The sequence below is a fragment of the Triturus cristatus genome, chromosome 4_2 (assembly GCF_964204655.1).
Source record: "Triturus cristatus chromosome 4_2, aTriCri1.1, whole genome shotgun sequence".
NCBI lineage: Eukaryota > Metazoa > Chordata > Amphibia > Caudata > Salamandridae > Triturus > Triturus cristatus.
The window spans coordinates 963,675,887-963,692,913 of record NC_140586.1 but is presented as its reverse complement, the minus strand read 5'-3'; the positions used below and the strand labels follow the sequence as shown (position 1 = coordinate 963,692,913).

Here is a 17,027-nt window from a genome sequence, read left to right as displayed (position 1 = left end):
TTAATGGATTGGAGCAAGCATTACTTGATCTAAAGGTGGATTCCCCCAGGGGAGGATCTAGGCCAATCCCGGTTCTGCTCTACGCAGATGACGCGGTACTTCTAGCACACACACCCAGGGGCTTGCAGCGTCTAATAGACGGTTTTGTTAATTTCATGGACACGCTGGATCTGTCGGGCAATCTCTCTAAATCCTTTATCATGGAGGTTGGACGTAAACCCATTAAGAAATTTACTTATAAAATGGGTGACAATAGCATAGGGAAAGTACAACATTTTTCATATCTACGCATTTTATTTGATGGGCGTTTAAATTTAAAAATTTTACTGGAGGAACGATGCACAAAGCTAGTCTCGGCCACAGGCTCCATTATGAATTATGGACGTAGGCTGGGACGGTGGTCCCCGGAGCAGATAGCAAGATTGTACACCTCAATTTGCTGTGCAAAGGTGTTATATGGAGCTGAACTTTGGGGATGTAGAGAAGTCCATCAGCTTCAGACAGAGGAGAATAAATACCTGAGATCCCTACTTAACATTCCCCAAAGTACCTCGCCTTATGTCACCCATGAGGAACTAGGATTGGCTTATATAGAGGATGTGGTCCATTTGAAGCCGATTATGGCCTGGATTAGGATATGGGCGAACCCAGAGGCTGAACTAAACAGGCAAATAATTATGGACAGCATCAGTAGGGATAAAGGGCTGTCCATTCCTTGGCTGAGATATGTAAAGTCCTCTCTTGAGTCTATTGGATGCAAAAACCTTTTTAGTATCCCCATGGTAATTACCCGTTTGGACAGGAAATTGGTGATGAAAAGATATTTTAACTATGTCCAATTGCAGAGGGAATTAAAAGAAGGGGGCAAGAATTCTGTGATAGCTTACAATATGTTGAAAACGGTGGCGGGGATGGAACCGTATTTGACTCTTATGTGTAATGCTCAGGATAGGTTTTTAATCACCCGTTTTAAGCTCAATCTTTTACATCACTTGTTATCTGTGCCTCATGGTTTTACTGTTTCGGTTGAGCAGAAGGGTCCCTGTGGCTGCGATCTACGGTCTCCTCAGGACACACTTCATTTTGTACTGTTATGCCCATTTTATTCAGTGCCGAGACGTCGATTTTTAGTTGGTATTTTAAAACAGGCTAAATTCAAGCAGGCCAGGGTTGCCTTGCTACACCTACAAATGGTAAATGACTCTCGGACTCTGTTTTGTGTGGTGAATTTCCTGAAGATGGCCTTAAAAATAAGGAAAACAAGAGGGGTTTGCTGAAGCAAAAATTAGTACTGTATTTGATGTATATCAGCATGGATTTTAATGAAATTTTTTCTTTTTTTCTTTTTATTATTGCTATGTGCTTTTATGGTGTTTTTTAGATGCCGAATAAAGATTATTGATTGATTGATTGATTGAGTCCAAACTCACACACATCCTAGGCTAGCAGGATCCCCACAATCCCCTAAGGCTCCTTTTAGGGGTAATGGACGGTCTAGATGGATCTCGATCCGACAAGGTGTTCCCGGGGACAGCCACTGCAGTAGCCAAATGCGATGTTGTGGCGACATGGGCACAGTCTAAGCTTCCAAACATATCTAGGTGGCACCGAGGAGTAGACTGGTGTGCTGCGCAGCAAAAACACATATTTGAGGCCAGGGGATGCCCTACTAAATACCAAAGGGTCTGGGGCAAATGGACAAATCAGTTCAATTGATTAGAATTGACACCCACCACTGTCTACAAATGCAATGTCCATGTGCTGTGGTTGTAGATCGACACGCTTACCTGTACCTTACCAATGCAACTGTACTCTGAGATACCATGTATTACTGATCAAATGTGCTATGCTGCTATTTGTTTGCTCAGAAATCAATAACATTGTTTATCCCAAAAAATCCTCTTTAATAGTAAAGTTAGATTTTTACTTTCTATTTTGAAAATGGCACTTTCGGAAGGTTTTTACATTAAGTGGGATTTGCTCCTGTTCACACTCATGGGGGTATCAAGTATTAAAAGTGGAAAAGAAACAATACCTCCACCAGCCTTAGACTAAACTCTGCTGACCCCTGTGGGACTGAGTCCGACCCCCCAATTGTTGTCCTCTAGGTCCTGGACCCTTGGCTGGAGTTGGACTGTACACCTCATTGCCCAACTGGAGACTTCACAGAATGCTGCACATGATGACACTGGGCCTCACAGCACCACTCAGCTCCTGGTCAGCAGATTTACCCTGACCTGATGGAGAGCAATGCCAAGAGTTGCATCACAGCTCACAGCACTGTACAGCTCCCGATCTTTGGCTCCACCGGACCACACACAGAGTATCACATAGAAGCACCATGCAACTCCAGAGGGGTGGCTTCACCGGGTCCAACTCAGCATGCACAGTTCGACACAGAGCCCTGCAGAGCCGCACCACACCGTCTTCGCACCAATAGCACAAGGTAAAACTTCCAGCCGAATTAACCTGGACCTTGATACGGCCCACGCTTTTTCACAGTCATCCTGAACTTGTCACGTTTTCCCACGCCGGTGTAATCAGATACCCACAATTGGTGCTTTGCACCTTTTTTGTGCTATTTTTACCTAAAATTGTAAAAACTCATAACACCGATTCTACTTATTGGATTTTTGTTTCCATGGTACCAATTTAATAATTAAAATATCCTCTATGTTTCTAAATTGGTTTGAGATTCTTATTCTTCTTGTGTTGTGTTTTCACATTATTTCTGTTAGAGTGCTATGAATACTATGCTCACCACCCCCAAGTTAAGTCTGACTGCTTAACCAGAATGTTAACCAAAGGTTTATTTAGTGACGTTTGTGGTTCCACCTGACAACGACTGTGATATTATTAGACAAGGTTCTCACCCCCTTCAACCAATAATTCAATTTTGTACAGGCACTTTTATAACCCTACAGATATCTCTGCTTTTCTTTATTCTGACTGGTCAAGTTTTCTATCTACTTTTTATCATCTGGTATTTCAATGTCCTTCGCAGTTGTATTTTTATAATTTTATGTAATTCCTTCATCTAACAATAACTGCACAATTTTGCTTCTATGTGCGTCCACTGATGGGTCAAGATTATGGTTGTTTGTACTTAAATTATTGCCAATTTTGCTGCATCTCTATAAATTATTTCTATGTTTGTTCAGTGATGATGTGTTTTCGTTGATGTCCTTGTAAGTGTACTAACCGACTAAAGCTCTTCCCATTTTCACTGCACTTGAATGCCTTTTCACCTGTGTGTGTTTGCTGATGTGTTTTGAGGTTTGATGACTGACTAAAGCTTTTCACACATTCACTGCAATGGTATGGTTTTTCCCCTGTGTGTGTTCGCTGATGTGTTTGTAGGTGTAACAATCGACTAAAGCTCTTCCAACATTCCCTGCACTTGAATGGCTTTTCCCCTGTGTGCGTTCGCTGATGTCTTTGTAGGTTTGATAAACATCTAAAGCTGCTTCCACATTCATTGCACTTGAATGACTTTTGCCCGGTGTGTGTTTGCTGATGGCTTTGGAGGTGTGACAACTGACTAAAGCTCTTCACACATTCACTGCAATGGTATGGTTTTTCCCCTGTGTGTGTACGCCAGTGCTTCTTTAATGCGGAAGAGTCAATAAAACTGCTCCCACATTCACTGCAATTATATGGTTTTTCCCCTGTGTGTGTTCGCAGATGTCTTTTAAGGCCTGATAACTGACCCCAACTCTTCACACATTCTCTACATTTGAATGGTCTTTCTCCTGTGTGTGTTCTTTGATGTTTCCTCAGTGATGAGGAACAACTAAAACTACTTGTGCATTCACTGCAGTAGTATGGTTTTTCGCCTGTATGTGTTCGCTGATGTGCTTGTAGTATTGATAACCGACTAAACCTCTTCAAACATTCACTGCACTTGAATGCTTTTTCCTTTGTGTGTGTTAGCTGATGGATTTTTAGATTTCCTGAGTGACTAAAGCTACTTCCACATTTACTGCACTTGAATGGCTTTTTCCCTGTGTGGATTCGTTGATGGCTTTGCAAGTTTGATAACTTACTAAAGCTCTTGCCACATTCACTGCACTTGATTGAATTTTCTCCTGTGTGTATTCGCTGATGTCGTCGTAATTCTGATAAGTACCTAATGCTATTCCCACATTCACTGCATCTGAATGGTTTTTCACCTGTATGCGTTCGCTGATGTTCTTGTAGTTGTGATAACCGACTATAGCTCTTCACACATTTACTGCACTTGAATGGTTTTTCCCCTGAATGTATTTGTTGATGTATTTTTAGGGCTGAGGAGTCACTAAAGCTCTTCACACATTCATTGCACCTGAATGGCTTTTCCCCTGTGTGTGTTCGTTGATGTCTTTGTAGGTCTGATAATTCACGAAAGCTCCTCGCACATTCACTGCACTTGAATGGTTTTTCCCCTGTATGTATTCGCTGATGTCTTTTTAGGGCTGAGGAGTCCCTAAAGCTCTTCACACATTCATTGCACCTGAATGGCTTTTCTCCTGTGTGTGTTCGCTGATGTTTTTGGAGATCTGATAATTGACAAAAGCTCCTTGCACATTCACTGCACTTTAAGGGTTTTTCCCCTGTATGTATTCGCTGATGTCTTTTTAGGGCTGAGGAGTCCCTAAAGCTCTTCACACATTCATTGCAACTGAATGGCTTTTCCCCTGTGTGTGTTCGCTGATGTTTTTGGAGATCTGATAACTGACAAAAGCTTTTCACACATTCACTGCAATGATATGGTTTTTCCCCTGTGTGTGTTCGCTGATGTCTTTGTAGCTGTGATAACCCCTATAGCTCTTCTCACATTCACTGCATTTGAATGGTTTTTCCTTTGTGTATGTTAGCTGATTCATTTTTAGGTTTCCTGAGTGACCAAAGCTACTTCCACAGTCACTGCACTTGAATGGCTTTTCCCCTCTGTGTGTTCGCTGATGTCTTTCTAGGTGTAATATCAGCCTAAACCTCTTCACATATTTACTGCACTTGACTGTCCTTTCCACCTTCTGTGTTTGGTGATGGTGCTTTAGTTCTGATGACAAACTGAAGATTCAGCGGCATGTGTTTTTTCTACATCCCAACATTGTGTTTTCTCACACCCCCTGTATGTATTGCTATTTTGTAAGTTTGATTTCTAATTTAACAATAAAGTACAATGGTCACTAAATACTTGTTGCATTGATAATATGCGTCAGGCGTCTTTTTGGGTGATTGTCTCTTTAAACTAGATAACGGTTTTACTCACTTGTGGGTACAGATCCTTCCTCCTCCTAGTTGATGCAAACTGAGGCAGTCCTCTGTATTTAAGACAGAAGAGCTCCTCTTTCCCTCACCCTCCAGTTGTCTGGCTCCACTCCATTGTGCCTTTGTCTGGTTGCTGTGGTTTTGCCAGAAAGAGTTTACAAGACACCCAGAGCACTGAATGATGGTCTGATATCATAGAAAGAAGAACACTGCTGTAACCACATCATACCGATCCCATGATCAAAGCTGTTGTTGGACACTGACTTATACCAGAGGTGGTTTGTTATTGTTTTTGCCTTTAGTTTCTAGATGTCATTTCTTCGTCGTGTGGCTGGAGGCGCCCAACTCTGACTTATACATTCACTGAACTGCCCTTGACGGCTCCTTCCAGGATCGTTGAGTTTAGGTTCAGGTTCCTCTGTCTCAGACTGCGCTTATTTTGTGCGCTCAAGACTTGTTTCCTGTTGGCTGTAAAGAGATTGAAAATCGCTAAATGGAAATGTAATGGAATATGAATACACAATATTTTACTGGTTGCAAAAGACATGTCTCCTTCACCATCTGTGAAACTTATCAAGCGATATTTCATCATACACTAATAATTAACTAAAATTTCTATTACCCATGTGACATCTTTACTTCACAAAAGGTGGAGATTTACCAGGGTTCACAGAGTAACTCAGTAAAGAATGGGCGGTCACAGAGCACCATGTCCAGCTTTAGGCAGACCCAAGTGGACAATATTACAATTAAACAAGAACAGGTTGAGGAAACAGAGATGGATCAGGACATGATGCTGATACTTTAGTTTGAGGAAGTGTATAACAAAGGTAACTCTTCGGGAAGTATATAACAAAGGTAACTCCATCCACACACTTCTTCACAATCCTTTCCTCTTCACATTGGATCAGCTGATGCGCCAACTCCTTTCTTTACCTTGTTGTTCACTTGTTATCTTTGCCACTTTCCACAGCCCCCCTGGGGTTGGTTCAAGCATTTCTGGTCTCTTCAAACCTGTAAGATTGGAGCATTATTGTGAATTGAGGTGGATTTTCTATCACCGTAATATCCGCCCATCTCCCTGAGACTAGTGCAGCTACACGGCCTAGTTCTGGCCCGGACACTTTACACAAACTAGAGATTCTTTAGTTCTTCCTAAAGCAAACAACAGCGATATCAGTCATTTAGCTCTTAACAGAGTGAATCCACCACAATCAATAGTTGACCTGACATACCCTTGCAGCCAAAAGAGGTGTTCATATTATACAACTGTTGCTTTTTTTCCTTTCAATGATATTTAATTTAATTTAATGTTGTCCGTTTAGTGCTAGGAGGCTACTCTGTGGCCACGAGGGTATTTGGCGGAGCAGAGGAGGTGTAAGTTCATCACCCCCTACCACTCCCCTATACCTGTTTTCTCACTCTACAGGGCTCACTGTTAGCCAAAACAAAGGGAGCAGTTTGAAACCTGTACAGAGCACAAATCGGGTAACAGCCTAGTAGTCAAACGACCATTGTTGGCAGTGTGGGATCACAAGCTTCATTTTTAGAAGCTCACCTGGGAGGTGTAAATGGAGGAGGTGCACCGGTAGGTGCTTATGGGGTACAAACAGAGGAGGGGCAGAGGTAGGTACTAATGAGGTACAAGCAGAGGAGGTGCATGGCTAGATGCTTGAGAGGTACAAACAGAGGAGGTGCAAAGGTAAGTACTTATGAGGTACAAACAGAGGTGCAGAGGTAGATGCTTATGACATACAAACAGAAGAAGCACACAGGTAGGTGCTTCTGAGGTACAAACAGAGGAGGTGCAGAGGTAAGTACTTATGAGGTACTAACAGAGGACGTACAGAGGTAGGTGTTTATGACATACAAACACAGCATTCCGTCCATCATTTGTTTGTTGTAACGCTTTTCGCCCCAAGTGGGATGGGTATTCCCAGACGTGGGACCCGTGCTCACTACGCCACTGGAGTCAAGCTATCCTGGCTGATGACGGCTGATAGCCAGAAACCGGTCCTAGGATGCTTGATTCCGGTCCAGGGAAGACATGGCTTGGCAGTTCGGGCTGGACTGTTCCCATGAGGCACAGGGTCAAGACTGATTTGCATATGGCCATGTCTAAACTGGGGTGGTGTAGTGGGCAAAAGAACGATGGATTTAACCCAGATCTCTTGACTGGGGGAGAATGTCTGCATTGTCAGCATTCCGTCCATCATTTGTTTGTTGTAACGCTTTACGCCCCAAGTGGGATGGGTATTCCCAGACGTGGGACCCGTGCTCACTACGCCACTGGAGTCAAGCTATCCTGGCTGATGACGGCTGATAGCCAGAAACCGGTCCTAGGATGCTTGATTCCGGTCCAGGGAAGACATGGCTTGGCAGTTCGGGCTGGACTGTTCCCATGAGGCACAGGGTCAAGACTGATTTGCATATGGCCATGTCTAAACTGGGGTGGTGTAGTGGGCAAAAGAACGATGGATTTAACCCAGATCTCTTGACTGGGGGAGAATGTCTGCATTGTCAGCATTCCGTCCATCATTTGTTTGTTGTAACGCTTTTCGCCCCAAGTGGGATGGGTATTCCCAGACGTGGGACCCGTGCTCACTACGCCACTGGAGTCAAGCTATCCTGGCTGATGACGGCTGATAGCCAGAAACGGGTCCTAGGATGCTTGATTCCGGTCCAGGGAAGACATGGCTTGGCAGTTCGGGCTGGACTGTTCCCATGAGGCACAGGGTCAAGACTGATTTGCATATGGCCATGTCTAAACTGGGGTGGTGTAGTGGGCAAAAGAACGATGGATTTAACCCAGATCTCTTGACTGGGGGAGAATGTCTGCATTGTCAGCATTCCGTCCATCATTTGTTTGTTGTAACGCTTTTCGCCCTTACCAAATACCCATATCCAGAGGAACCATCCTTCAAGCCTACAATTCTTGCTTACAATAGTTACTACATTTTTTTTTACAATTTACGATTTACCCCCCCATACTCCCCGCTGCAATATCATCCAAGAGTTTCTGTGCTTTAATTTCAAAGGTGAAACTGAAATACTGGCCTTTGTATATCACCTTTAACCTCGCTCGATTTTGTAGGAAAACCACGGTCCCTCCAGATTGAAATGGGGTCATTAATTGCCTGATCCGACCATCTCCTCTCGTCCATAGCGTGTGCAAAATCCGGTTTGGCAAAAACAGAAAAACCTTCAAAGTTCCTTTTGGCATTGGGTCTAACTAAATCATACACGGCTTGTTGAAGCAAGAAGTTACCAAAATAGATCAATATTTCATGGGGTAGAGCTTTTTCTCTGGAGGAATGCCTTGATGGTAAAAGGGGGAATCTGTGAGCACGTTGAACTTCCTTGTCCCAATCCCATTTTGGAAGATCGGGTAGGGAGCCTCTTAGCATGGTTACTATGAACTTTCTTATGTTGTTACCCTCACAGTTTTCAGGAACTCCCTAACAGCCTGAGGTTATTGCGGCGCTGCTGGTTCTCATAGTCCTCAAGCTTTTACATCACATCTTTTATAGTACTGCCCTGCCATGAAGCCTGCGCCTTTCCACTGTGCTTTCAAGCATTTCCGTTCAGTCACTCAACAATGTCCGAGCAGATCTTCCCCACTTTCCCTATGGAACCTTAAAGTTTCTTAGTTGCTAGTCGTGCCTGTCGATTGTCGGCTTTGACATAATCCTGAAAAGCTCGTAGAAACTGCAATATCAGAGCCAGTGAGGGCTCAGCCGGGTTTACTCGCTTCGTCTGATCTGAGATCCCACCGATATTTTCCGCCGTTTGCTTCTCACCTTCGTCTATTCCCTCCGGGGATAGCATTGATGTTGCTGAATAGTCATTCCTCCACCGTCTCCTGCTCCCCTGTGATCTTCCTGCGAGCCTTCTTCCCCGACACCCATTTGTTTTTTACTTGAGGTTGTGACTCTCTCTGACTCTTCTGTCAGTGAGAAGAATTTTTCTCCAGGTACATCTGGGGTCAAGCAGTCGGCTTCCATATCCCCGTTTGGTCCTCAGTGCCTCCCAGAGTATATGGCCCATTTTTGCCAGCCACAGCTGTTACTCTGTTACTCTGTACCAGAAATACCCGCGTCCAACATCCGGGATCGAGTACCCTGCATTAATACGTCTTTACTTGGGCTAGTATGTACAGCATGCACTTGTGCCGCTATAATGGTATTAACACCATTTGCCTGCCATGGAGTCGTGTTTCCCCCATCCGGGACGTCTGACCTTTTACTTTGTCCAGTGGGCGTTCGCACTGCGGATGTTATTGCCTGGTCAGTTTCTGATACATGGTCGCTTCTAATCCTGTCCATATCACCATTGCCATTATTTTTGTTATTGCTGAGGTCCTTTTGTGTCTCCATTTTTAGGGGCCCCTTCCCCACCCGAAGCTATGGGCGAGACGATGTTTAAAATGGATGGTTGTGCTTCCTCTACATCAGTGGATGGTTTTGTTCGCCATAAGTTTGTTTTTCCAGAAAGTTCAGTTTTGTCATGTTCGATTTTCCCTTGCTTGTCTCCTTTATTTGGCCGTAGATCCCCTTTTTTGAAATCTATTTTTAAATCAGAGTCCTCCCGCTGTAACTGTACGGCGGTAGCACTCACTCGTTGCTTTCCCCTGCCTTGAGCAGCGATTGCCACTGACTCGCTGTTACGCTCGGGCTCCGTGTCTAACAGCGCTCCTACCGATAGTGTGTTGCCATCTCCAGGCAACCACTGCGAGCCGTAGGCGTGCCCTGAACCTGTTGCTGCCATCTGCAGAAGCCACATTAGGGCCTCCCAGCGTCCCTGACAGAAGTTCCCTTTAGCTCTGCAGGAATGCCCTTGCTGTTCGACTTGAAGGAAAGTTGGAGAAATCCACCAGAGCACAGCATGCCCGTCGCGGACTTCCCTGCAGCTCCAATGCATACTCTTGGGCTCCATCTGGGATGTTTACAGCGAAGAGGGGGAGAAAGGCAAGCGGTGGCTCCTACTCAGATGCCATTTTGCCCCGAATTGAGCTAGTAACAAATTTGTGATGATGTTTGAAGTATTGTTTAAGGAAACGTTGGGGCGTATGAAAGGCTATAGTCATCATATTAAGTTGAAGCTTGGTGCCAAGCCAGTTGTAGCTAAGGTGAGGAGGATTCTTTTAAGTGTGCATGATGCCATGAATTAGGTAATCACCAGGTTAATAGATTCTGGATTGATTGGGCCCGTGGAGGCAACGGAGTGGTTTGCTTCAATTTTAGTGGCCAAGAAGAGTGATAATGAGATTCGCTTATGTGTGGATCTTCAAGCACACAATATGGAGGTGGTGGTGGATACATTCCCACTCCCCAATATTGATGAGGTCATGTCAACTCTGGATAGGGCATTTTAATGTAACATTCTTGACCTAGCATCCGCCTACCATCAGGTGCTTTTGGATAAAAGTTCACAGGAGTTGACAGCATTCATAACTCCCATGGGGGCTTTTAAGTTCGTAGGGATGCCATTAGGTTTGGTGTCGGTGGCTTCCGTCTTTCAAAGGTTCATGAATGATATTGTCAAGGGAACTGCAGGTGTTCGTTGTTACCAGGATGATGTGTTGGTTTATGGGAAGACTATTGAAGAGCATGATGACAGAGTGGTGAAGGTTTTGGAGAGGCTATTAAAGGCAGGGTTCACGCTACGTTGTGAGAAATGTAAATATGGAGTAACTAAGGTTGACTATCTGGGTCATCACATATCAAGCAGTGGGGTTAAGACAAATAAGGATTTGTTTGACACTATAACACAATTGAAAGATCCATGTTCTAAGGAAGAGATGGCCTCATTTTGGGTATGGCTGAGTTTTATAGCAAGTTTGTAAAGAAGTTTGCGGAGAAAACTAATCGTCTCAGAAGTATGTTCGGCAAGAAGGTAGAATTTATGTGGGATGATGTGGTGTGCAAACGGGAGTTTACAAGGGGTAAGGCTGATCTGACGTGTGCTCCTGATCTTCAGGCCTTTACACCAGGTGATGCAACGTATATAATTACTGATGCAAGCAATAAAGGGTTGGGTGCTCTGCTAGCTCAACAAAGGAAAGATTTGGAACATCTGATTGCCTCGGCTTCGAGATGCTTAAGAGGTGCTGAGATAAACTACTCAGTCGATGAGAAGAAAGCACTTGCGATTTTCTAGGCAATAAACAAATTCAGGAAGCTTGTGTGGTGAACTTCCTTCACTGTTAGGTCTGATCTCAAACCTTTGAAGGAGATTTTTGAGAAGAAAGGTTTGGATTCAATTTCTTCAAGGATAAGGAAGTGGGTCATTTTCCTGCAAGAATTTTATTTCTCTACAGAATACATTCCAGGTGCTACTAATGTTAGGGTAGATTGTCTTTTGCGTCTGGTTGACAGTGTGGATTCTGGGGTTAGTAAGGAAGACATGAACATTGTGGAAGAGTTTGATGTGAAAGTGTGTGAGATCACCTTGGGAGCAATCAAAGAGGAAGAATGGAAGGAGGATTTAAAGAAGGATTCTGAGCTTGTGAAAGTGATGGATCGGATTCTGGAAGATAAAGTGTATAAGCTTGAGAAACCTTAGTCATTGTTGAGTGATGAGTTGGCCATTTGTAATGAGATGCTTACTAGGGGCATGAGGTTGGTTCCCCCGGTAAGTCGGAGGGACAACATTATTCAAATGGTCCACAAAGGGCACATGGGAATTTTGAAAACCAAAGAACGCATTAGACAGGATTTTTGGAGGCCTGGATTGGATCTCATGGTCAAACGCGTGGTGAGTGAATGTGTACCCTGGTGATAAGATACCCAGGCCGAGAAAGTCACCTATGGTCTGCTGAAAATTACCTATGTGTCCTTGGGAAGAGGTAGCTATAGATATTGTTGGAGCTGTTCACGGTGTTCAGACACCGTATTTGATTGTTCTTCTAGATTTATACTCCAGGTGGATTGAAGTGAGTTGTGTGCGTGACATTACTTCTCAATATGTGATAACATTTCTGGATGCAGTTTTTAAACGTGAAAGTTTTCCTAGGTTCTTGTTGTCGGACAATTGTCCACAGTTTTGTTCGCGAGAAATGGAGCAACATTTGGAAGGTTGTGGAACTGAACACAAGAGAACTTATTTTTATCATCCAGAGACCAATGGAGCCATTGAGAGGTTGAACAAAACTTTGAAGGAGGGAATTCATTTGGCGTTTGAATTGGAGAAACAAGTTGCAAATCAGGATTTCAGCCTACAGATTAACGCCTCATTCCTCCACTGGGAAGACTCTGTTTGAATTATTCAAGGGGAGATTTCCTAATACTAAAATATGTCCTGGATGGATGATTTTGGACAAAGGGGAGAAGGACAATGGTATTGGCCAGTGGAGGGAGAAGGAGTTGTCATTGCAGCAGAAAAGGAAAGAGTATTTTGATTCCCATAAATGTGCTAAAGCAGTTGAATTCCAGGTTGAAGACAAAGTTAAGATTAAGACACCTGTGGGCTGTCAAGACTGGTCTAAATTCACAAATGTGAAGGTAGTAGTGAAATTGTTTAAGAATGCAGCGAAAACCAATAATGGACGTATCTGGAATCACAGCCGTGTGGTTCACGTAAAGACAAGGAATGACAGTTCTTTCGACAAAGTGTAAAACACTGAATCAGCATCCAGAGCCATGTCTTAGTTGGGGTGTTCGGCGTTTACCCGGAGGAGGGTGAGAATTTGCAGAAGTCCAGCATTTCTTACGGACTTTGTGAAGAAATAATTGCATATTTGCAGGAGCTCACCTTGTTTGGTTCATCTCTATTACTTTTTTTCTTGTTTTTTGGTTGTCTTGGTTTCTCATTTGTTTTAAGGGAAAAGAGGTTGTGGTGTTTCCCTTAGCTCATGTTAATTGTAATGGGGAAGAAGTGTGAGGTAGCTTGGTTCCATATGGAATATCAAGGGCGGACAGAGTGTGGATTTGATTGGTGATAGTTGACCGCACTTGCTGATGGATGGGGTGTTAAAAAATGCCTCTTGATCTTACCTGTGTCTTCAGAGGTTTCTTCATCCTTACATTTACCATCGAAGGACCTTTTGAGGGTACGTGTCTGTGAAACAGAGAGCTTCAAACAGAGATTTACTTCTCTGAGTTCTAATCTTGTTTGATAGCCCAAGGCTCCATGAAGAGATGGTGGTGAGGTTATTTAGAGAGTACACTCAATTCATCCATAGATAATGGATCACCAATTTGGTGAACCCACTGTCTGTTGACTTAGGCTAGTTTCTCATGATCCATTATCTATGGATCAATTGAGTGTACTTTAATGATATAGGAGGACAAACGTAGCCTGAACCTCCTTCTCCCTCTTATTCTGACGAGGTTATTTAGAGAGACAGGGTGGGAGACGATGTGCTGATCACCCACAATGGACAAGGATAGCTCGAGGCCCGATGAAGAAATAGCAGTGAGGTTATTTAGAGTGACAGTGAGGGAGACAATGTGCTGATCACCCACAGTGAACAAGGACAGTTCAAGGCTCCATGAAGAGACGGCCGAGTGGTTATTTGGAGAGACAGGGAGAGAGACAATGTGCTGATCACCCACAGTGAACAAGGATAGCTCAAGGCTCCATAAAGAGATGGCAGTGAGGTTATTTGGAGAGACAGGGAGAGAGACAATGTGCTGATCACCCACAATGGACAAGGATAGCTCGAGGCTCCATAAAGAGACGGCAGTGAGGTTATTTAGAGTGACAGTGAGGGAGACAATGTGCTGATCACCCACAGTGAACAAGGATAGCTCAAGGCTCCATAAAGAGATGGCAGTGAGGTTATTTGGAGAGACAGGGAGAGAGACAATGTGCTGATCACCCACAATGGACAAGGATAGCCCAAGGCTCCATAAAGAGATGGCAGTGAGGTTATTTAGAGTGACAGTGAGGGAGACAATGTGCTGATCACCCACAGTGAACAAGGATAGTCCAAGGCTCCATGAAGAGACGGCAGAGTGGTTATTTGGAAAGACAGAGAGAGAAACAATGTGCTAATCACCCACAATGGACAAGGATAGCTCGAGGCCCGATGAAGAAATAGCAGTGAGGTGTTTTACAGTGACAGTGAGGGAGACAATGTGCTGATCACCCACAGTGAACAAGGATAGCTCAAGGCTCCATAAATAGATGGTGGTGAGGTTATTTGGAGAGACAGAGAGAGAAACAATGTGCTAATCACCCACAATGGACAAGGATAGCTCGAGGCCCGATGAAGAAATAGCAGTGAGGTGTTTTACAGTGACAGTGAGGGAGACAATGTGCTGATCACCCACAGTCATAGCTTGAGGCTCCATGAAGAGATGGCTCTGAGGTTATTTACAGAGACAGTGAGGGAGACAATTGTTGCAGGGATTCTGCACATACACAGAACTATGCACAGGAAACCAGGACTTCGGTGTATTGTGGTGTACCAAAAACACGCCTCAGTGCCCAGAACCCCTATGCGGCTAGATATAGTATCCCATTCGCTCTCCATACTACAGCAGAGCTACCAATGAATGGAAATCCTCGAACATGTGACTCAGGGCCTCTCAGAACTCGTGGGAACAAGATACTTTTTCGCTTAGATGCTCCTACCTGTTCACAATGTGAGTAACCAGAGACAATGTATAGTTTAAAATGTTTATTTCAACTAACGTGCTCTGTAATGCAGTACACGTGCTAACATTAGCAAAGAAATGCATAAAAACAATGTAATCAGCATGATTACAATTCCATATAATACGAACGAGGATAGCATATTATAATGACAGTGGATGAAGCCTTATAGCGCTTTACCACCCTCCCCGTGCTACAAGCTATGTTTATTTTATCAGTGGAAGACCTCTGGGCTTGGACAGCGGAACCCCATACCTCAAGTCTTAGAAGATAGGATTTACATCTCCGGACAAACACAGCTCTTCCTCTGGAAAGGTTTTCTCCAAGTGCTCTTAACTTGCATCTCGTGCAATATTAAAAGCACCCGAAAAGTCAGAAGCGGTTCCCTCTTATGTCTATATGTGTGTGGGACGGACCAAAGCCAATTAACCAGTGGAGTTGTTTTCTGGCCATGAACACGATGTACAGACGAGAACTCAGAGCACAACAGACATACTGAAAGGCAGACCGTTCCCATGTGAAGCAGCACGAGCAAAAGTGTTTACAGGAACCAAGGCATGTAGTGTCGTGTGCATAAGTGGCAAGATGGCGGTGATGCAAAGCACAAACTAATGCTAACTTAGCAACGTCCGCTGGCTCCCCTAAACCCTCACGACACAATGTGCTGATCACCCACAGTGAACAAGGATAGCCCAAGGCTCCATGAGGAGATGGCGGAGATGTTTTTTAGAGAGACAGGGAGAGAGACGATGTGGTGATCACCCACAGTAAACAAGGACAGCTCGAGGCTCCATGAAGAGATGGTGGTGAGATTATTTACAGAGACAGTTAGAGAGACAATGTGCTGATCATCCACAATGAACAAGGACAGCTTAAGGCCTCATGAAGAGATGGCAGTCAGGTTATTTAGAGAGACAGGGAGGGAGACAGAGTGCTGATCACTCACTGTGAACAAGGACAGCTCAAAACCTCATGAAGAGATGACGGTGAGGTTATTTAGAGAGACAGTCAATCAATCAATCCATTAGGGGGTTTGTAAAGCGCGCTACTCACCCAAGAGGGTCTCAAGGCGCTGGGGGATGGGGGAGCAAATCCGGATCAGTTAAAGAGCCAGTACTTGAGGTCCTTTCTGAAAGTGTGCAGGGTCGGCGAGCGTCTGATGTTCATAGGGAGCTTTTTCCAGGTCTTGGCTGCGATGTAGGAAAAAGCTCTCCCACCTGCTCTGTTTCTGCGGATGCGGGGGACCTCTGCCAGGGCGAGATTGGTGGAGCGGAGGGTCCTCTTGGGTACGTGGAAGGAGACTCTCTCTTTGAGGTATTTGGGTCTGATGTTGTTGAGCAATTTGTAGGCATGGGTGAGGAGTTTGAAAGAGACCCTCTTCTGGACGGGGAGCCAGTGGAGGTCTCGTAGATGTTGGGTCATGTGTTCGTGACACGGTGTCCCGAGGACGAGTCTGGCTGCGGCGTTCTGGATGGTTTGGAGTTTGTGTAGAAGTGATCTGTCGATTACGGCGTATAAGGCGTTTCCGTAGTCCAGTCTGTTGGTTATTAGCGCGTGGGTGACTGTCCTTCTGCATTCGGGAGGATTCATTTTAAGGTCTTGCGGAGAATGCACAGGCAGTTGAAGCTGGTGGAATCGACGATGTTGAGTTGGCGTTTCATAGAGAGGGAGGAGTACAGGATGATGCCGACATGTTGTGCGTGGTCTGTAGGGGTGGGTGGATTACCTAGGGCAGAAGGCCACCAGGTATAGTCCCAGGCAGAGGTGCAGGGTCCGAGGATGAGGACCTCACTTTTCTCTAAGTTGAGATTTGCAGCTGTCTTTCATTCATGCTAAGACGTTATTCATTTCTTCATGGAAGCAGAGTCTGGTGTCTTCGGGACTCTTTGTGAGTGAGAGGATGAGCTGGGTGTTATCGGTGTAGGATACTATGCTGAGCCCATGCTGTCTGACGATGGTGGCGAGGAGGGCCATGTAGAATTTATAGATCCTGGGGCTGAGTGATGAGCCTTGGGGAACTCCGCAGTTGGTGTCGGTAGGAGCGGACAAGAAGGGAAGGAGTCTAATCCTCTGGGTTCTGCCAGAGAGAAAGGATTGGATCCAGTGGAGGGCGGCTCCTTGTATCCCTGCATCGTGAAGTCTCGTAGGTGTTGGGTCATGTGTTTGTGACACGG

At 44.7% G+C, this 17,027-nt stretch overlaps 1 pseudogene; it reads right to left on the bottom strand.

Annotated features, from left to right (window-relative positions):
- Positions 1 to 2,353: 2,353 nt before the first annotated feature.
- On the bottom strand, positions 2,354 to 9,629 carry LOC146839147 (uncharacterized; annotated as a pseudogene).
- Between the last annotated feature and the right edge of the window lie 7,398 nt (positions 9,630 to 17,027).